Source organism: Ranitomeya imitator, chromosome 6, assembly GCF_032444005.1.
Source record: "Ranitomeya imitator isolate aRanImi1 chromosome 6, aRanImi1.pri, whole genome shotgun sequence".
NCBI classification, from domain to species: Eukaryota; Metazoa; Chordata; class Amphibia; order Anura; family Dendrobatidae; genus Ranitomeya; species Ranitomeya imitator.
The window spans coordinates 136,634,055-136,656,184 of NC_091287.1; positions in this window are offsets into that span (position 1 = coordinate 136,634,055).

The following is a 22,130-nucleotide window of genomic DNA, read 5'->3' on the forward strand; positions in this document are numbered from 1 at the left end:
CTAGGGGTGCAGTGAATATATTTACATATATGGAGCATAGATTTTCCAAGACTAGTTTGTGGATTTCATATAAAGAGCCCCTAGGTGCTAGAAAAGCAGAATTCCACTCAAGTGACCACATTTTGGAAATTATAACCCTTTGGGAATTTATCTACAGATATAGTGATGATTTTGACTTCATGGGTGTTCTCCAGAAACAAGTAGCAATGGATGTTGCTGACTGAAAATTGCAAACTGCCGTTGTAGTGACCAGTACGTTGCAGTCACCAGTACTCTGTGCCCAGCTCATGCTTCTGGAGACACGCACCTGTAAATTAGGTGGGTTCTCAGCACTACAGAAAAGCCAAACATGTGGGCACTAAATGTGCTTTAGGCACACTTGGGCTCAGACAAGAGGGGGGCATTTGAATTTAGGAGTGGAGAATTTGCTGAATTTCTTTTTGGGGAGTGAGGAGCCATTTAGCTTTTCCAGAGCCTTTATGCTACCAGTAAGGTGGAAGCCCCCTATAGTTCCAATAACAGATGACAGATCTGAGTGGTGACTTGCTTTTTTGTGGATTGAGTTGAAGCTTTTATTGGAAACATTTTACATAGCGTTTGGGATCACATTTATTGGGCGCTCTACGATGAGAACTTACTTTGGGGTTTCCATCTAAATTTCTGCGTGACGTGATTCAGACGAAACCCCTGAGGATTCCATTTACTATAATGAGACAGCAGAGTTACTCTGAACTCTGTCTGGCCTCTGTTCAGCGGTGTACTTTTCAGAAGTGCACAAAATTTTGTCCAACCGCACTTTTATGCAATCCTAAAAGCACAGACACTGCCGGATCACAGGTCTTAACGGCGTTCACAGTGTTTCCATCTGCCTCATTATAGGGAATATTCTGCCAGGGATTCTGTGTGAATCTCGTATTTCAGAAATTTACACAGAAACTCTGGTATAAGCGCTCAGTGTAGAGTGCAGGATAAATGTGCGCCAAGCCTTACTGTGACCTTTGGAAAGCAGAATGAAAAAAACAACTGCATGTGAAGAATTGGTTTTATTTATTTTTTATGCCGTTGCTCCTGCGGTATAAGTGATTGAGTGACTTTATTCTTCGGGTCGGTGCGATTACAGCAATACCAGATTTATATTGAGTTTTTATGTTTGGCAGCTGTCGCACACTAAAAGATGCTTTTTTGCGTTACCATATTTTGAGAGCTATAATTTTTCCATATTTTGACCGACAGAGTCATGTTATGGCTTATTTTTTTGTGGGGCGAGATGACGTTTTCATTCGTACCATTTTCAGGCACATGACATTTTTGATTGCTTTCTATTCTGCTTTTTGGGAGACAGAATGAACGAAAACCAGCAATTTGGGGTTTATTATTTATACCATTCCACATGTGATAATATTGATAGGGCAGCTTTATTCTTCGGGTCAGTACGATGATCAGACATTGAATCAACCCAATTTTGGTGCAATGTATTCCACTAAGTAGTTATGGGAATCTTCTCATCTTAAGCCATTTAGTACTGCCATAATTCCCACCAAGGGATAGTTGTATTACAGAAATGTAATTTTGTTCTTGTTTCCATGAACACTGACATCTACAATATAAAAGATTTTTTTAATAGTTCAGCAATAAGCTACACTTGGTTCTGCATAGTAAACTACAAAAGACTAAAATGGATTTGAAGTATTACTGTATTACTGCGATATTAAAACAATAGTTTTGCAACTTCCTTGCTTTTAGTATGTTGTAGGTTATGTTGTATCCTCAAAAGCTATGTTAATAATAAAACACTATGTGTCTCAGTGTAAAAGGAATAAAGAAGTACGAGCATACATTTACATATACAAATAATCACACTGAGAGCACTAAAAGCCAGCAAGTAATAAACCAAAAGTCACTGATATTACACTGTCGAACACTGATAGCAATTGGAAGACAAAACGGCAGGCAGTTTTCTGGAAGATTAACCAGAAGAAATCAATGTTACACACATAAAATGTTTTCTTTTTAAACTTTCTATTTAACGCTAGTAAGTTTTGCTACAGGGAAAAATGAACTTACTGGATCATTTCCCACAATGATATACTTCAGGGTTCTCTCTCTAAGACAGAGTTTGGCAAAATAAAGAAACCATGACTTGTGTATGAGCATTCTTTTTTTCTGTAACAGAAGGTGAAGTGAAAGTAATTGAAAGGTTTATTAACTTGCAAATGCATATTACAATAGAATACTGTATCATGTTACAAAAATATGTATAAAAGATGGTAACAGGTGTAATTCTGTAGCTTACAATATTGAACATCATAACACACAATCAAGATTCTGATGACATTCAAGGTGCCCAATTATGTCTGCTATGGTTAGCTGTTAGAGATGAGCTAACATGCTCAGTGATACTTATACATCATTCAAGTATCTGGGTGCTTGGATGTGCTCGGCACTCAACGACCATTGGCTGGTGATCGGATTTGAAGCTCGAATCCCTGCCGGCATGTTTGGCCCCTGTTACACACCCAATAAACATGCGGGGATTGCCTGACAGTCACTGTAATGCCGAAGCCATCTTGGTAGTGGCATTACTGTGGTTGCTGCATTACCTCATCAGAGCTTATAAAAGGACAGGCATGGCCATTCTTGGCACACTGACTCCATTGCACAGCTCAGAAACAGTTGTATTGGAGGGAGAGAGCATTCATCCATGCCTGTGTGTGCACAGTTTAACTAATCAAAGTTGATACTGGTTCTGATACTGAACAATCAAACTAACAGTCCTTCTAAGGGCTAATCTTGTGCTTTGCTGTTTGTATCAGATACATTCTGAATTTAGCCTTGGGACAGTTGCAGGAGCAGAGAGAGTGACAAAAACAGCCTCTAGGCAGGGCTTAGGACTTGGTAGTCCATTGCTAAATATAAAGCTGGTGCACGTGACCACATTCTTTTTTTTGTGTGAAAAAATTGATTATATTATAATTCATACAATTTAATGTGTTTAGTGTTACTTTACGGTGGTATTTAAAACTAAAAAAAGTTGAAAATTTTTATGCATTGAATGTCATCCATACAGTTTTATGTGGCCAATAGTGATGAGCGAATGTGCTCACCACTACTCGGTACTCGCCCGAGTATCACTATGCTCAGTGTACTTGGCAAGCACCGAGTATTTCCGGGATTATTTGGTGGGAGCTCGGGTCTCCGCCCTGCAATTCTGGCGCTCTTTAGAGCGCCAATGATAGTGCAGGGATTCTCAGCCATGCCGCAGCCATCTTTGTTGTGGTATTACAGTGACTGGCTGGCTGCACAGTGTCATCAGTTCAATAGGAGACTTGATGCCGCCTTGCTTGCCGCATTCTGCTCCGGACTTAGCGAGTGTAGGGAGAGCTGCTGCTGAGATAGGGTCAGAATCGTCGTTTTAAGAATTAGTGTAGGTCTGCAACTGTTCAGTCCACAACTCCTGAGAAACCAAGAGTCCTTTTTAGGGCTAATTCGGGGGTCCCGAGATTGCAGCGCTAGGTAGGCAGGGAGTCTATGTGGACTTATCCACATAGCTCTCACTGCATACCTCCAAAAGCTCCATTACTGTCTGCTGCTGCTTATTTAATATATATCTAGCTGCAGTTTTCTGTGGCTTTTTTTTTCTTCACCTGATACCTGTTCCTTTTATTCTAAGGCAATCAATCTTATTTTAGCATTTATTTGCTTGCTCACGCTGCCTACTACAGTCAGGTTATTGAAATCTAAGAACATGCAAATTTCCTTTTTTTTTTGTCCCAGACACCAGAGGAGAGTGCGCCAAAAAATCTTTTTTTGTGTGTCATAGCCAACTAGCTGACACAATTTAGTTGTGCCCAAAAAAATCAAGGCCACATTTACATCAGTCTGTAATCTGAAGCTGACATCTCGTGTATCTGTGGTGGAAAAATCGTAGCTTTGCAGGCATAAGTTTCATAGTCCTGTCTTCTAGCCTTGTTCCACTCTTTTTTGTTATTTTAAAAATTCTCCATACCCCCCCCTCAAAATAAATTAATCAGTCTGTTATGTCAGGCTGAGGCCTGTTGTATCAGTGGTGGAAAAATCGTAGCTTCGCAGGCATAAGTTTCATAGTTCTGCCTGCTAGCCTTGTTCCACTTTAAAAAAAAAATAAAAAAAATATCCAAACCACCCCCCAAAAATTACACAGTCTGTTATGTCAGGCTAAGGCCTGTTGTATCTGTGTTTGAAAAATCATAGCTTCGCAAGCATGAGTATCATAGTTCTGTGTTTTTGCCTTGGTCTCCTTTTTTTTTTTTAAATCATTTTTATACAGTCTGTTATGTCAGGCTGAGGCCTGGTGTATCTGTGGTGTAAAAATCACAGTTTTGAAGGCATACTGATCAGATATAATTTTGCTTCAAATAAATACATTTGTGTTGAGCTTTTGAAATAATTCAGTAGTCCACTTAAAATGGGCAAGGCAAGGGGCAAGGGACGGGGAAGTGGACATGATGCTGATGGTGCATGCAGAGGATGAGGCCGTGGTCAAGCTGAAAGTGGGCCATAACAAAGACCCACATCTTCTCGTTTGACCTTCCTGTCCCAGTTTCTAGGGGATCGCAGCACACCACTATTGAAGCCAGAGCAGTGTGAAATTGTTGTTAGTTGGATAGCGAATAATGCTTCCAGTCACTTAGCCACCACCACCATGTCTTCCACATGGTCATGTTTGAGTAGCCGTGAATGTGGACTGGATATTCCTCACCCTGATCCTCCTTCCTCCCACCATGCCGAGTGCCCTCAGAAAACTGATCCTACACTTGGACACTCTGAAGAGCTGTTCAGTTTACCCTTTCAAGATTTCGGACTCTTGGCCGGTCAACTTGAAGTGGGGCCAGATGAGATCGCATGTTGCGATGCCAAAACATTTGAACAGCCACAGTAACACAAAAAGGCGATGGTGGGAAAGAGTCACAAGAGGTGGACAATGATGAGACACAATTGCCAGAAAGTCAGGAGGAGGAGCAGGTGCAGATGTGGAAAATGAGGTGGTGGATGACATAGTGACTGACCCAACCTGTTAGGAGAACATGCAGAGCGAGGACAGCAGCACACATGGGGAAGGAGGCATATCACCCCAACAGGCAGGAAGAAGCAGTGTGGTGGCCACAGACAGAAGGCGTGCATCTGTTCCCTGTAGCACCAACATGAGGGAAGTTGCCATTTCAACTGTTAGACCTTGCCGAGTCTGGTTATTTTAAAGACTCTGCCGATAACCCCAAACAGGCCATTTGCAGCACCTGCCATGCCCGCATCATCAGGGGTAGCAAAACTACCAACCTGACCACCACCAGCATGATCAGGCACATGGCAGCAAAGCACCCGACTTTGTGGGCCGACCCCCCAGCTACAGGAACACTGTATCCAGGTAACACCACTGATTATAACATTTCTCTTCTGCTTGCACTCGAAATGTTGCCTTTTAAGCTCGTTGAGATGGAAGCTTTCCGCAGCCTGATGGTGGTGGCCATCTCAAGGTACTCAGGCCCCAGTTGCCTCTATTTCTCCCAGTGTGCCGAATCGGCATTACACCTGCATGTGTCCCACAACATTACCTATGCCGTCAACAATGCTGTTACTGGGAAAGTCCATCTAACCACGGACACATGGACAAGTGCTTGTGTGTTATGAAAAGGTAATTCAGAACCACAATGGACCTTGAAGTTCAGAGCACACAAGTGACCTGACAAAAACCACAAAACATAGGATGAGCTCTGAGACGTGGAAACTCTGCTGACCGCAATCCCTAAACCTATCAAACCACACTAGAGGTAGCCGTGGATTGCGCCTAACGCTCCCTATGCAACTCGGCACAGCCTGAGAAACTAGCTAGTCCTGAAGATAGAAAAATAAGCCTACCTTGCCTCAGAGAAATTCCCCAAAGGAAAAGGCAGCCCCCCACATATAATGACTGTGAGTTAAGATGAAAATACAAACACAGAGATGAAATAGATTTAGCAAAGTGAGGCCCGACTTACTGAATAGACCGAGGATAGGAAAGATAGCTTTGCGGTCAACACAAAAACCTACAAACATCCACGCAGAGGGGCAAAAAGACCCTCTGCACCGACTAACGGTACGGAGGTGCTCCCTCTGCGTCTCGTAGCTTCCAGCAAGCAAGCAAAACCAAAAAAGCAAGCTGGACAGAAAATATAGCAACAAAAGTAATACAAGCAGAACTTAGCTTATGCTGAGCAGACAGGCCACAGGAACGATCCAGGAGGAAGCAAGACCAATACTAGAACATTGACTGGAGGCCAGGATCAAAGCACTAGGTGGAGTTAAATAGAGCAGCACCTAACGACTTAACCTCATCACCTGAGGAAGGAAACTCAGAAGCCGCAGTACCACTCCTGACCACAGGAGGGAGCTTGATCACAGAATTCACAACAGTACCCCCCTTGAGGAGGGGTCACCGAACCCTCACCAGAGCCCCCAGGCCGACCAGGATGAGCCATATGAAAGGCACGAACAAGATCGGCAGCATGGACATCAGAGGCAAAGACCCAGGAATTATCTTCCTGACCATAACCCTTCCACTTAACCAGATACTGGAGTTTCCGTCTCGAAACACGAGAATCCAAAATCTTCTCCACTATATACTCCAACTCCCCCTCCACCAAAACCGGGGCAGGAGGATCAACAGATGGAACCACAGGCGCCACGTATCTCCGCAACAATGACCTATGGAATACGTTATGGATGGAAAAAGAATCTGGAAGGGTCAAACGAAAAGACACAGGATTAAGAACCTCAGAAATCCTATACGGACCAATGAAACGATGCTTAAACTTAGGAGAGGAAACCTTCATAGGAATATAACCAGATGACAACCAAACCAAATCCCCAACACGAAGTCGGGGACCCACACAGCGTCTGCGATTAGCGAAACGTTGAGCCTTCTCCTGGGACAAGGTCAAATTGTCCACTACATGAGTCCAAATCCGCTGCAACCTGTCCACCACAGTATCCACACCAGGACAGTCCGAAGACTCAACCTGCCCTGAAGAGAAACGAGGATGGAACCCAGAATTGCAGAAAAATGGTGAAACCAAGGTAGCCGAGCTGGCCCAATTATTAAGAGCGAACTCAGCCAATGGCAAAAAGGACACCCAATCATCCTGATCAGCAGAAACAAAACATCTCAGATATGTTTCCAAGGTCTGATTGGTTCGTTCAGTCTGGCCATTTGTCTGAGGATGGAAAGCCGAGGAAAAAGACAAATCAATGCCCATCCTAGCACAAAAGGCTCGCCAAAACCTCGAAACAAACTGGGAACCTCTGTCAGAAACGATGTTCTCTGGAATGCCATGTAAACGAACCACATGCTGGAAGAACAATGGCATCAAATCAGAGGAGGAAGGTAATTTAGACAAGGGTACCAAATGGATCATCTTAGAGAAGCGATCACAAACTACCCAAATGACCGACATTTTTTGAGAGACGGGGAGATCCGAAATAAAATCCATAGAGATATGTGTCCAAGGCCTCTTCGGAATCGGCAAGGGCAAAAGCAACCCACTGGCACGAGAACAGCAGGGCTTAGCCCGAGCACAAATCCCACAGGACTGCACAAAAGAACGCACATCCCGCGACAGAGACGGCCACCAAAAGGATCTAGCCACCAAATCTCTGGTACCAAAGATTCCAGGATGACCAGCCAACACCGAACAATGAACCTCAGAGATAACTTTATTCGTCCACCAGCCTGAATTCTTTGCAGCACCCGCCGCAAATCAGGGGAGATAGCAGACACAATTACTCCCTCTTTGAGAATACCCGCTGGCTCAGGCAAACCCGGAGAGTCGGGCACAAAACTCCTAGACAGGGCATCCGCCTTCACATTTTTAGAGCCCGGAAGGTACGAAACCACAAAGTCAAAACGGGAGAAAAACAGCGACCAACGAGCCTGTCTAGGATTCAACCATTTGGCAGACTCGAGATAAGTCAAGTTCTTGTGATCAGTCAAGACCACCACGCGATGCTTAGCTCCTTCAAGCCAATGACGCCACTCCTCGAATGCCCACTTCATGGCCAGCAACTCTCGATTGCCAACATCATAATTTCGCTCAGCAGGCGAAAACTTCCTGGAAAAGAAGGCGCATGGCTTCATCACCGAGCAATCAGCACCTCTTTGCGACAAAACAGCCCCGCTCCAATTTCAGAAGCATCAACCTCAACCTGGAACGGAAGCGAAACATCTGGTTGACACAACACAGGGGCAGAAGAAAAACGACGCTTTAACTCTTGAAAAGCTTCTACAGCAGCAGAAGACCAATTGACCACATCAGCACCCTTCTTGGTCAAATCGGTCAATGGTTTAGCAATACTAGAAAAATTACAGATGAAGCGACGATAAAAATTAGCAAAGCCAAGGAACTTTTGCAGACTCTTCAGAGATGTCGGCTGAGTCCAATCATGAATGGCCTGGACCTTAACAGGGTCCATCTCGATGGTAGAAGGGGAAAAAATGAACCCCAAAAATGAAACCTTCTGAACACCAAAGAGACACTTTGATCCCTTCACAAACAAAGAATTAGCACGCAGGACCTGGAACACCATTCTGACCTGCTTCACATGAGACTCCCAATCATCCGAGAAGACCAAAATATCATCCAAGTATACAATCAGGAATTTATCCAGGTACTCTCGGAAGATGTCATGCATAAAGGACTAAAATACTGATGGAGCATTGGCAAGTCCGAATGGCGTAACTAGGTACTCAAAATGGCCCTCGGGCGAATTAAATGCAGTTTTCCATTCATCGCCCCGTTTAATACGCACAAGATTATATGCACCACGAAGATCTATCTTGGTGAACCAACTAGCCCCCTTAATCCGAGCAAACAAATCAGATAGCAGCGGCAAGGGGTACTGAAATTTGACCGTGATTTTATTTAGAAGGCGGTAATCAATACAAGGTCTCAGCGAACCATCCTTCTTGGCCACAAAAAAGAACCCTGCTCCCAATGGCGATGACGACGGCCGAATATGACCATTCTCCAAGGATTCTTTTACGTAACTCCGCATAGCGGCGTGCTCAGGTACAGATAAATTAAACAGTTGACCCTTAGGAAACTTACTACCAGGAATCAACTCGATAGCACAATCACAATCCCTATGCGGAGGTAGGGCATTGGACTTGGGCTCATCGAATACATCCCGGTAATCAGACAAGAACTCTGGGACCTCAGAAGGGGTGGATGATGAGATAGACAGAAATGGAACATCACCATGTACCCCCTGACAACCCCAGCTGGACACAGACATTGATTTCCAATCTAATACTGGGTTATGGACTTGTAGCCATGGCAACCCCAACACGACCACATCATGCAGATTTTGCAACACCAGAAAGCGAATATCCTCCTGGTGCGCAGGAGCCATGCACATGGTCAGCTGGGTTCAATACTGAGGCTTATTCTTGGCCAAAGGCGTAGCATCAATTCCTCTCAATGGAATAAGACACTGCAAGGGCTCCAAGACAAACCCACAGCGCCTAGCAAACTCCAAGTCCATCAAATTCAGGGCAGCACCTGAATCCACAAATGCCATGACCGAATAGGAAGACAAAGAGCAGATCAAAGTAACGGACAAAAGAAATTTCGACTGTACCGTACCAATGGTGGCAGACTTAGCGAACCGCTTAGTGCGCTTAGGACAATCGGAGATAGCATGAGTGGAATCACCACAGTAGAAACACAGCCCATTCTGACGTCTGTGTTCTTGCCTTTCAGCTCTGGTCAAAGTCCTATCGCACTGCATAGGCTCAGGTTTATGCTCAGATAATACCGCCAAATGGTGCACAGATTTACGCTCACGCAAGCGTCGACCGATCTAAATTGCCAAAGACATAGACTCATTCAGACCAGCAGGCATAGGAAATCCCAACATGACATCCTTAAGGGCTTCAGAGAGACCCTTTCTGAAGATTGCTGCCAAAGCACATTCATTCCATTGAGTGAGCACAGACCACTTTCTAAACTTCTGACAATAAATCTCTATCTCATCCTGACCCTGACACAGAGCCAGCAAATTTTTCTCTGCCTGATCCACTGAATTAGGTTCATCGTACAGTAATCTGAGCGCCAGAAATAACGCATCAATATTACATAATGCAGGATCTCCTGGTGCAAGGGAAAATGCCCAGTCTTGAGGGTCGCCACGTAATAAAGAAATAATAATCTTAACTTGTTGAACTGGGTCACCAGAGGAGCGAGGTTTCAACGCCAGAAACAGTTTGCAATTATTTTTGAAACTCAGAAATTTAGCTCTATCTCCAGAAAACAAATCAGGAATAGGAATTCTTGGTTCTAACATAGAATTCTGAGCCACAAAGTCTTGAATATTTTGTACTCTTGCAGTAAGAAGATCCACACATGAAGACAGACCTTTAATGTCCATCACCACACCTGTGTCCTGAACCACCCAAATGTCTAGGGGAAAAAAAAGGCAAAACACAGTGCAAAGAAAAAAAAATGGTCTCAGAACTTCTTTTTTCCCTCTATTGAGAAGCATAGTACTTTGGGCCTCCAGTACTGTTATGAAAAGGTAATTCAGAACCACAATGGACCTTGAAGTTCAGAGCACACAAGTGACCTGACAAAAACCACAAAACATAGGATGAGCTCTGAGACGTGGAAACTCTGCTGACCGCAATCCCTAAACCTATCAAACCACACTAGAGGTAGCCGTGGATTGCGCCTAACGCTCCCTATGCAACTCGGCACAGCCTGAGAAACTAGCTAGTCCTGAAGATAGAAAAATAAGCCTACCTTGCCTCAGAGAAATTCCCCAAAGGAAAAGGCAGCCCTCCACATATAATGACTGTGAATTAAGATGAAAATACAAACACAGAGATGAAATAGATTTAGCAAAGTGAGGCCCGACTTACTGAATAAACCGAGGATAGGAAAGATAGCTTTGCGGTCAACACAAAAACCTACAAACAACCACGCAGAGGGGCAAAAAGACCCTCTGCACCGACTAACGGTACGGAGGTGCTCCCTCTGCGTCTCAGAGCTTTCAGCAAGCAAGCAAAACCAAAAAAGCAAGCTGGACAGAAAATATAGCAACAAAAGTAATACAAGCAGAACTTAGCTTATGCTGAGCAGACAGGCCACAGGAACGATCCAGGAGGAAGCAAGACCAATACTAGAACATTGACTGGAGGCCAGGATCAAAGCACTAGGTGGAGTTAAATAGAGCAGCACCTAACGACTTAACCTCATCACCTGAGGAAGGAAACTCAGAAGCCGCAGTACCACTCGTGACCACAGGAGGGAGCTTGAACACAGAATTCACAACACTTGTGGCCAGGGACGGTACATCTCACTGACGGCACACTAGGTTAACATAGTGGAAGCCAGGACCCCCTCGGACCTTTGGATTGAACACATCCTCCCCACACAGAGGATTGCGGGCCGTACATCAATCGGAGTTTCCCCCACAGTCTACAGCTCCTGCACCTCTTCCTCCTCCTCCTCTCCAGCCTCCATCTCTGAAATCAATACATTAGTCAGAAGCTGGAAGCACTTCAGCACTGCCTCAGCCAAGTGGCCACAGGCTGTGCTGAAGCTAATCTGCATAGGTGACAAACCGCACAATGCAGAAGAGTTGTGGACAGCGCTGAAAGAGCAGTCAGACACTTAGATGACACTGCTGAACCTTCAGCCAGGCATGGTCGTGTGTGACAATGGCCGGAACCTGGTGGCGGCTCAGAGACAAGGTGAGCTCACACACATACCTTGCTTGGCCCATATGCTTAACCTCGTGGTTCAACATTTTCTGAAAAGATACCCGGAGCTGCTTGATCTGCTAGTGAAAGTACGCCATCTGTCTGCCCATTTTAGAAAGTCAGCTACAGCTTCGACCACCCTTGCCGTGCTTCAGCAGCATTTGCAGCTTCCGGCTCACCAACTGGTGTGTGATGTCCCAACGCGCTGGGACTCTATGCTGCATATGTTGGAAAGGATTTGTGAGCAGAAGAGGGCAGTTGTTGACTACCAACATCAACAAGGTGGTCGATATTCAGTTCAGACTCCACACATAAGACCTCAGGAGTGCACATGGATGTCAGACATATCTACTATCCTACAAAACTTTGAGGACTGCACCAAGATGGTGAGCGGCGATGATGCCATAATTAGCATCACCATCCTGCTTCTCAGGATTCTGAAAACCTCTGCTCACAATTAAAGAGGATGCATTGCAGGCAGAGCACGAGGACATGGATCAAGGAATCACACAGGGGGATTACGCTCAGCCCAGCCTCATGTCTTCCCAACATGGATTGGTAGGCAATGAAGAGGAGGATGAGGAGGAAGAACGGGAGCTACTTTCATACGCTATATACGGTACTACAAGCACAGCTGTCATGCCGTCTGTTCAACCGGGATGGCCTGAGGACAGGGAGGAGGAGAATGAGGATGAGGAGGAGGAGGACAGCATGGGCAGTCGTCCTGTTGTTGAGGACACGGAAGTCTTGCCTGTTAGCTGTCTGGCAAGCATGGCTGACTTTACGTTGCATTGCGTTTCAAGTGACCCTCGCATTATAAAAATTTTGGTGACACTCATTACTGGTTGATGACACTTCTAGACCCACACTACAAGGAGAACTTTCAATCTCTTCTGCCAGAGGCAGAGCGGTGTACTAAAATGTTGCAGTACCAGAGAGCGCTTGTAGCGCAATTACTTAGAAAATTCCCATATGAGAACGCTGGCAGCAGACGTCAGAGTTTGTTGTACAACCAAGGAGTCAAAGCGAGAGAGACAGAAGTACAATCCAGCTCAGGCAGGGGAACAATGGCAAAGTTCTGGGACAGTTTTCTCAGACCCTCCCATCGTGCCGGCACAGAGGCAAGGGGTACTGTCACAAGACGTGCAATGTTTGAAAAGATGGTGAGGGAGTACCTTGCATATCTTACAAACGTCCTCAGGGATTCCTCTGTGCCTTTCAATTATTGGGTATCCAAGCTGGACACGTGCAATGAACTGGCTCTCTACGCCTTGGAGGTCCTGGCCTGCCCTGCTGCTAGCGTTCTGTCAGAGCGGGTTTTTAGTGCCGCTGGTGGAATTATAACAGATAAGCGCATCCACCTGTGAACTGAAAATGCTGACAGGCTGATTCTTATGAAAATGAACAACGGCTGGATTGGGAAAGACTTCTGTACACCACCAAGTGAAAACAGTGAAACATAACCTCTAATACATTCTCTTTTTTGGGGAGGTGTACTCTCAGGCACCTCTTCATAACCACACATGGTTATATGTTTCCAGATTTGGTCTGTTTGTTGTTACCATCCTCCTTATCCTCATCCTCATTATCATCATCCACAACCAGAAGAGCACCAGGATGAACGGATTCCGTGATGCCAATGTCACAATTTTATTTGTGCGAGGGTGTTTTTATGATGCTCGTTACTAATTATAATCCAAAACAAATGTTACTAACACAGGGGAAAATGTCATAAAACAGAGATGTATGTCTATTATTCCCATTTATTCTTATATTTTCCATTTTCCCTATCTCTGGACAGTTCTCTAATTAGGTAGTGTATACCTCTACAATAGAACATAATTCAAAGGCTTTTATATTATATTTTTATTTATAGCCCTATCTCTGAGCTGTTGCTAGGAACAAACACATCTCGTTGGACACATTCTGGCTTCAAATCTGTGAACCTGTGTTCGCCCCTCCCTTTTGTTATTTAATTTCATCAATGAATTCCCATTTTTATTTATTTGTTTTATTTCATTATGATTTATCCTTATGTCTCTTCATTCTCCACCACTAGATCACCAGGCTTAACGTCTTCTGGGCTGCTACAGAAAGTCATTTTTTTTAGCAAGGGTCTATGGTGCCCATGATATATCTTTTTAAAATTTACCTCCTTGGGTAAATATTTGTCAGCCGATGCACTGCATGTATGGACATTACAAGTCTAGGAGACACACTCCATTACATTGCGCCTAGTTTTTAATGAGGCCTTCAGCAATGTCTCCGTATTCTCCACCACTAGATCACCATGCTTAGCATCTTCTGTGCTGCTACAGACAGTCAATTTTTGGGCAAGGGTGTCTATGATGCCCATAATATATTTTTTTTAAAATTACCCCCCATGTGGAAATGCTTGTCAACCCATACACTAAGTCTATGGGAATTACAAGTCTAGGAGACCCACTCCTTTAAATTGGGCCTAGTTTTTAATGAGGCCTTCCTCCATCTCTCATCATTTTCCACCTCTAGATCATCAGGATTCACGTGTTCCATGCTGCTACAGGCAGTCAATTTTTTGGCAAGGGTGTCTATGATGCCCATAGTATATTTTTTAAAAATGTACCCCCCTTGGGGAAATGTTTGCTAGCCCATGCACTGCGTGCATGGGCATTACAACTCTAGGAGACACACTCCTTTACATTTGACCTAGTTTTTAATGAGGCCTTCAGCAATGTCTCCTCATTCTCCACCACTAGATCACCACGCTTAACGTGTTCTGTGATGCTACATGCAGTACAATTTTTTCCAAGCCTGTCTATGATGTCCATAAAAGATTTTTTAAAAAGGTACCCCCATGGTGAAATGTTTCTCAGCCCATGCACTTCATGCATGGTCGTTACAAGCCTAGTCGACCCGCTCCTTATCATTGGGCCTAGTTTTTAATGAAGCCTTCCTCCACCTCTCATCATTTTCCACCACTAGATCACCAGAGTTCACGTGTTCCATGCTGCTACAGACAGTCAATTTTTTGGCAAGGGTGACTGTGATCCCAATTAAAGGGAAGGTGCCATCAAAAAAATTTTTTTTTCAGAAATTGTAAAAATGTAAAGAATTAATGATTACATTTTCTTAAAAAATATTATCATTTGTTTATAATTTAGTAAAATATGAAAAATAATTTGAAAAGTTTTGGAATTTCCACTTTTCAACACTAGGGGGAGCAGCTGCTGAAATTTCAGGAAAACCTAGTGTACAACTAGCTCACATTACTTCACTGCAGTAATTATGGGCGGAGTCTGCTGACGTGTGTGATGTCTCCTCTCCTCCCCTTCTGGTGTTTGCTAAGGGATTAGAGAGGATGATATTCAGGAACCCAGTGAGCAGCCATTTTGTTGGTGACTGCAGAGTATGGCTGCCGTCACACTATCAGTATTTGGTCAGTATTTTACCTCAGTATTTGTAAGCCAAAACCAGGAGTGGAACAAATAGAGGAAAAGTATAATAGAAACATATGCACCACGTCTGCATTTATCACCCACTCCTGGTTTTGGCTACAAATACTGAGGTAAAATACTGACCAAATAATGATAGTGTGAAGGCAGCCTTATACTGACAAGTAGACAGTCACCAAGGATGGCAGGCAGCAAAAGGTTTCTGGGAGATATGTGGTGGAGGGAGCAGGGTGACAGCAGCACAGAGTATTTCAGGAGAGTGGTGTGCTGGTCTATAGGGGCCCCCTGTTCGGTGTGCGGAGCAGCCAGGGATTGTACATAGAGCGCTGTCTTTTATACACATGGATGGACCGTCTGCTCCACAGAAATCCAGGAAACATTTCTGCGGATTGATGGCCTGGTCTGATCCAGACTTTGCATGCAGACCCCATTCCCCTCCTCAGATCCTGTCTTCTCCATCCTGTCCTGGCGATGTGTGAAAGCGAGGCGACAGGCGAAGTACGGGGTGACGCTGGGAAGGAAATGTAGCCATATAGTAACGATAAAAATGAGACCCCTCTCTTCAGCTGCCTCACCAGCCCTGACTGCACCTAACTGGAGGTCATGCTTTACCCTCTATTACCCCAGACCCGCGTGCAGGTGCTCAGCCAGAACCACCATAGAATGGGTCCGCTTTCTGAAGATAATACTGCCATAGTGTTCTCGCATAATACCGCCATATAGATCACACACAATACTATCAAATAGATCACACAATACTGTCATACAGTTCTCACATAATACCACGATATAGATCACACATAATACCGCCAGTGTTCTCACATACCGCCATATAGATCACACATAATACCACCAGTGTTCTCACATACCGCCATATAGATCACATATAATACCGCCAGTGTTCTCACATACCGCCATATAGATCACACATAATACTGCCAGTGTTCTCACATACCACCATATGCTTCTCACATAATACCGCCATATAATCACCCATAATGCCGCCACATAGATCTCACATGTATTGTAAATAAAGACTCGGCCAGAATAAAGTCCTTTATTAATCTTTTTTATACCATACCGAACGCATAATCCTCGACTCCCTCATCTCCCACAACAAAAATAATAAACCACAATGGGGAAAGACACGCAGGGGGGAGAGGAGTGCATAAGAGAGGATTAGATACTGACTGCTGAGCCGTGTATCTAATCCTGTCCTGTGTGATACTGTGCTGCGCCGTGTATCTAATCCTATCTTGTGTAATACTGTACACAGGACAGGATTAGCTACACAGGACAGGATTAGCTACACAAGATTAGATTAGCTACACAGGACAGAGGTAGCAGTGGTAGATGGTATATAGAGGCAGGCAGCAGTGGTAGATGGTATATAGAGGCAGGCAGCAGTGGTAGATGGTATATAGAGGCAGGCAGCAGTCGTAGATGGTATATAGAGGCAGGCAGCAGTCATAGATGGTATATAGAGGCAGGCAGCAGTCGTAGATGGTATATAGAGGCAGGCAGCAGTGGTAGATGGTATATAGAGGCAGGCAGCAGTCGTAGATGGTATGTAGAGGCAGGCAGCAGTCGTAGATGGTATATAGAGGCAGGCAGCAGTGGTAGATGGTATATAGAGGCAGGCAGCAGTGGTAGGTGGTATATAGAGGCAGGCAGCAGTCGTAGATGGTATATAGAGGCAGGCAGCAGTCGTAGATGGTATATAGAGGCAGGCAGCAGTCGTAGATGGTATATAGAGGCAGGCAGCAGTCGTAGATGGTATATAGAGGCAGGCAGCAGTGGTAGATGGTATATAGAGACAGGCAGCAGTGGTAGATGGTATATAGAGACAGGCAGCAGTGGTAGGTGGTATATAGAGACAGGCAGCAGTGGTAGATGGTATATAGAGGCAGGCAGCAGTGGTAGGTGGTATATAGAGGCAGGCAGCAGTCGTAGATGGTATATAGAGGCAGGCAGCAGTCGTAGATGGTATATAGAGGCAGGCAGCAGTGGTAGATGGTATATAGAGGCAGGCAGCAGTGGTAGATGGTATATAGAGGCAGGCAGCAGTCGTAGATGGTATATAGAGGCAGGCAGCAGTCGTAGATGGTATATAGAGGCAGGCAGCAGTGGTAGATGGTATATAGAGACAGGCAGCAGTGGTAGATGGTATATAGAGACAGGCAGCAGTGGTAGATGGTATATAGAGGCAGGCAGCAGTGGTAGGTGGTATATAGAGGCAGGCAGCAGTCGTAGATGGTATATAGAGGCAGGCAGCAGTCGTAGATGGAATATAGAGGCAGGCAGCAGTCGTAGATGGTATATAGAGGCAGGCAGCAGTGGTTGGTGGTATATAGAGGCAGGCAGCAGTCGTAGATGGTATATAGAGGCAGGCAGCAGTCGTAGATGGTATATAGAGGCAGGCAGCAGTCGTAGATGGTATATAGAGGCAGGCAGCAGTGGTAGATGGTATATAGAGACTGGCAGCAGTGGTAGATGGTATATAGAGGCAGGCAGCAGTGGTAGGTGGTATACAGAGGCAGGTAGCGGTGGTATACAGAGGCAGGTAGCGGTGGTATGCAGAGGCAGGTAGCGGTGGTATACAGAGGCAGGTAGCAGTGGTATATAGGGGCTAGTAGCAGTGGTATATAGGGGCTAGTAGCAGTGGTATATAGGAACAGGTAGCAGTGGTATATAGGGGCTAGTAGCAGTGGTATATAGGGGCTAGTAGCAGTGGTATATAGGGGCTAGTAGCAGTGGTATATAGGGCTAGTAGCAGTGGTATATAGGGGCTAGTAGCAGTGGTATATAGTGGCTAGTAGCAGTGGTATATAGGGGCTAGTAGCAGTGGTATATAGGGGCTAGTAGCAGTGGTATATAGTGGCTAGTAGCAGTGGTATATAGGAGCAGGTAGCAGTGGTATATAGGGACAGGTAGCAGTGGTATATAGGAGCAGGTAGCAGTGGTATATACGGGCTAGTAGCAGTGGTATATAGTGGCTAGTAGCAGTGGTATATAGGGGCTAGTAGCAGTGGTATATAGGGGCTAGTAGCAGTGGTATATAGTGGCTAGTAGCAGTGGTATATAGGAGCAGGTAGCAGTGGTATATAGGGACAGGTAGCAGTGGTATATAGGAGCAGGTAGCAGTGGTATATACGGGCTAGTAGCAGTGGTATATAGTGGCTAGTAGCAGTGGTATATAGGAGCAGGTAGCAGTGGTATATAGGGACAGGTAGCAGTGGTATATAGGAGCAGGTAGCAGTGGTATATAGGGGCTAGTAGCAGTGGTATATAGGGGCTAGTAGCAGTGGTATATAGGGGCTAGTAGCAGTGGTATATAGGGGCTAGTAGCAGTGGTATATAGGAGCAGGTAGCAGTGGTATATAGGGGCTAGTAGCAGTGGTATATAGGGGCTAGTAGCAGTGGTATATAGTGGCTAGTAGCAGTGGTATATAGTGGCTAGTAGCAGTGGTATATAGGGACAGGTAGCAGTGGTATATAGTGGCTAGTAGCAGTGGTATATAAGGGCTGGTAGCAGTGGTATATAGGGACAGGTAGCAGTGGTATATAAGGGCTAGTAGCAGTGGTATATAGGAGCAGGTAGCAGTGGTATATAGGGACAGGTAGCAGTGGTATATAGTGGCTGGTAGCTGTGGTATATAGGAGCAGGTAGCAGTGGTATATAGGGACAGGTAGCAGTGGTATATAAGGGCTAGTAGCAGTGGTATATAAGGGCTAGTAGCAGTGGTATATAAGGGCTAGTAGCAGTGGTATATAAGGGCTGGTAGCAGTGGTATATAGGAGCAGGTAGCAGTGGTATATAGGGGCAGGTAGCAGTGGTAGATGCATAAGAAAATAAAAACTCTGTACTTACCTTCCGTCCTCTTCCAGGAAGTGCTGAATCATGTTCAGGGCAGAGCAGTGTGACATCTCCCTGCTCTGAACAGGTCGGCAGTGAGCAGTGATTGCAGCCTGTGCTGTAATACTAAGTACAGGCTGCAATCACAGCTCCTGGCTGCAGATACTCACCCTGAACCTCGCTCCCAGCAGCAGCTTCTCCCTGGCAGCTCCTGCTATGATCGCACACACTGAGCTATGTGTGCAATGACAGAGGAAAAAAACAAAATGGCCGCGATCTCCTCTCACAGCTGTGACGTAGCAGCCCAGGGGGCGTGCCCAAGTCACAGCTGAGAGGCAGGAGGAGCGGTCGGAGCCCGACTGTTGGCTCCTATGCCCATGGCTGCCGTAAGTGAGGTGTGCAAGTGTCGTGCCCAGACACTTACACCCACACTAATGAAAATGGCGGCCTCCAGTGGCAAAAGTAAAAATGAATAAATAAAAAAGTATTAAAGTACTACATTTACTTTTGTATTAAAAATAATTGATTATATAATCAATAATTATTAATACAAAAACTAAAATCACGGCACCCTCCCTTTAAATATATTTTTTACAAATGTATCCCCCATGGGGAAATGTTTGTTAGCCCATACACTTAGTGTATGGGCATTACAAGTCTAGGAGACAAGCTCCTTAACATTGGACCTAGTTTTTAATAATGGCTTCCTCCACATATCATCATTATCCGCCACTAGAACACCATGGTGCTACAGCCATTCAATTTTTGGCCAAGGGCGTCTATGATCCCCATAAATTATTGTTTATAAATGTAACCCCCATGGGGAAAGGTTTGTCAACTCATACACTTAGTGTATAGGGATTAAAAGTCTAGGAGACACACTCCTTTGTAATGGGACCATTTTTTTATGAGGCCTTCCTCCATGTTTCTTCAAAAGGGGATTGGGGGGGCGTGCAAATTAGGGTCAAGGCAGAACTTGCATTCAAGGCATAAGGAAACAGTATGGCAGGACCAACTGAAGTATGTGAAGTGAGTTTTCCTGTGGTCATCCAGTACCTGGGATAAAAGGCTTATTGGGGTGCATATGACTTGATAGCAGGACAGGTCTTGCAGGTAATGCATAACAAAACAGTATGGTAGGACCAACTGAAGAATGTGAATTCAGTTTTCCTGTCGCCATCCAGTACCTGGGTTCAAAGGCTTATTGGGGTGCATACAACTTGGTAGCAGGGCAGGCCTTGCATTCAATGCAACATTTTTTCAGGAAGCCCTCCTGTACCTCTCGTGAAAGGGGTATTGTGGTGCATTGTAATTGTTGGCAGCCCAGCCACTCACTTCATAGGCAATGACAGCATAGGAGACCCACTGTTTAATAATGGCCCTTTAAGAATATTAACGCCACCTGATGCCCCTCTAAAAATAGGCTTTGCGACTTTAAGTGTCCCTCCTTCATAAATGAAACAAGATGTGTCTCCTTTTGTGTCACACACCACATGACCAGCTAGGGTTGTTAAATGTTACAATGACATTTCCCAGTGAATGCATTTGTATTGATTGAAAGCAATGTTAAAGTTGAAAACGCATCAAAAACGCTGCGTGTGAACATTGCCCAAGTGGTGGAGGAACATTTTGGTCTGGGGTTAATTATTTTGCCTTATATATAAGTCATTACCTTGGAAAGGATGTACCTTAACATATTTTCCAGCAAAATCCATTTTGGTTTAGTTTTTGTATGTTTTTTGGTGCACCTGTAAAAATGGCGTGAAACTCTGACAACATTGTTTAAGTTGTGACCTTGGAGTCAGAAATGCTTCCAATGGCAATCCCCATGATGTTCCCATGTCATTTGAGCAGTGTCTCCATCAGTTTCAGACGTTTTTAGACCTTAACCCCTTCATGACCCAGCCTATTTTGACCTTAATGACCTGGCTGTTTTTTGCAACTCTGACCAGTGTCCCTTTATGAGGTAATAACTCGGGAATGCTTCAACAGATCCTAGCGATTCTGAGATTTTTTTTTTCGTGACATATTAAGCTTCATGATAGTGGTAAACTTAGGTCGATAATTTTTGCATTTATTTGTGAAAAAAATGGAAATTTGCAAAAATTTTGAAAATTTCGCAATTTTCAAATTTTGAATTTTTCTTCAGTCAAACGAGAGAGTTATGTGACACAAAATAGTTAATAAATAACATTACCCACATGTCTACTTTACATCAGCACAATTTTGGAAACAACATTTTTTTTGCTAGAAAGTTATAAGGGTTAAAATTTGACCAGCGATTTCTCATTTTTACAACGAAATTTACAAAACCATTTTTTTAGGCACCAACTCACATTTGAAGTCAGTTTGAGGGGTCTATATGGCTGAAAATACTCAAAAGTGACACTATTCTAAAAACTGCACCCCTCAAGGTACTCAAAACCACAATCAAAAAGTTTAATAACCCTTCAGCTGCTTCACAACAGCAGAAGCGACATGGAAGGAAAAAATGAACATTCAACTTTTTAGACACAAAAATGATTTTAAGCAACAATTTTTTATTTTCCAAGGGTAAAAACAGAAATTGGACCCCAAAAGTAATTTTACAATTTGTCCTGAGTACGCCGATACCCCATATGTGGGGGGAGCCACTGTTTGGGCGCACAACAGGGCTCAGAAGGGAAGGAGCGCCATTTGACTTTTTCATTGAAAAATTGGCTCCATTCTTTAGCGGACACCATGCTGCGTTTGGAAAGCCCCTGTGTGCCTAAACATTGGAGCTCCCCCACAAGTGACCCCATTTTGGAAACTAGACCCCCCAAGAAGCTTATCTAGATGCATAGTGAGCACTTTGAACCCCCATGTGCTTCACAAATTGATCCGTAAAAATCAAAAAGTACTTTTTTTCACAAAAAAATTATTTTAGCCTCAATTTGTTCATTTCCACTTGGGCATCAGGATATAATGGATCCTAAAATGTGTTGGGCAATTTCTCCTGAGTACACCGATACCTCATATGTGGTCACAAACCACTGTTTGTGCACATGGCAAGGCTCGGAAGGGAAGGAGCGCCATTTGACTTTTGAAT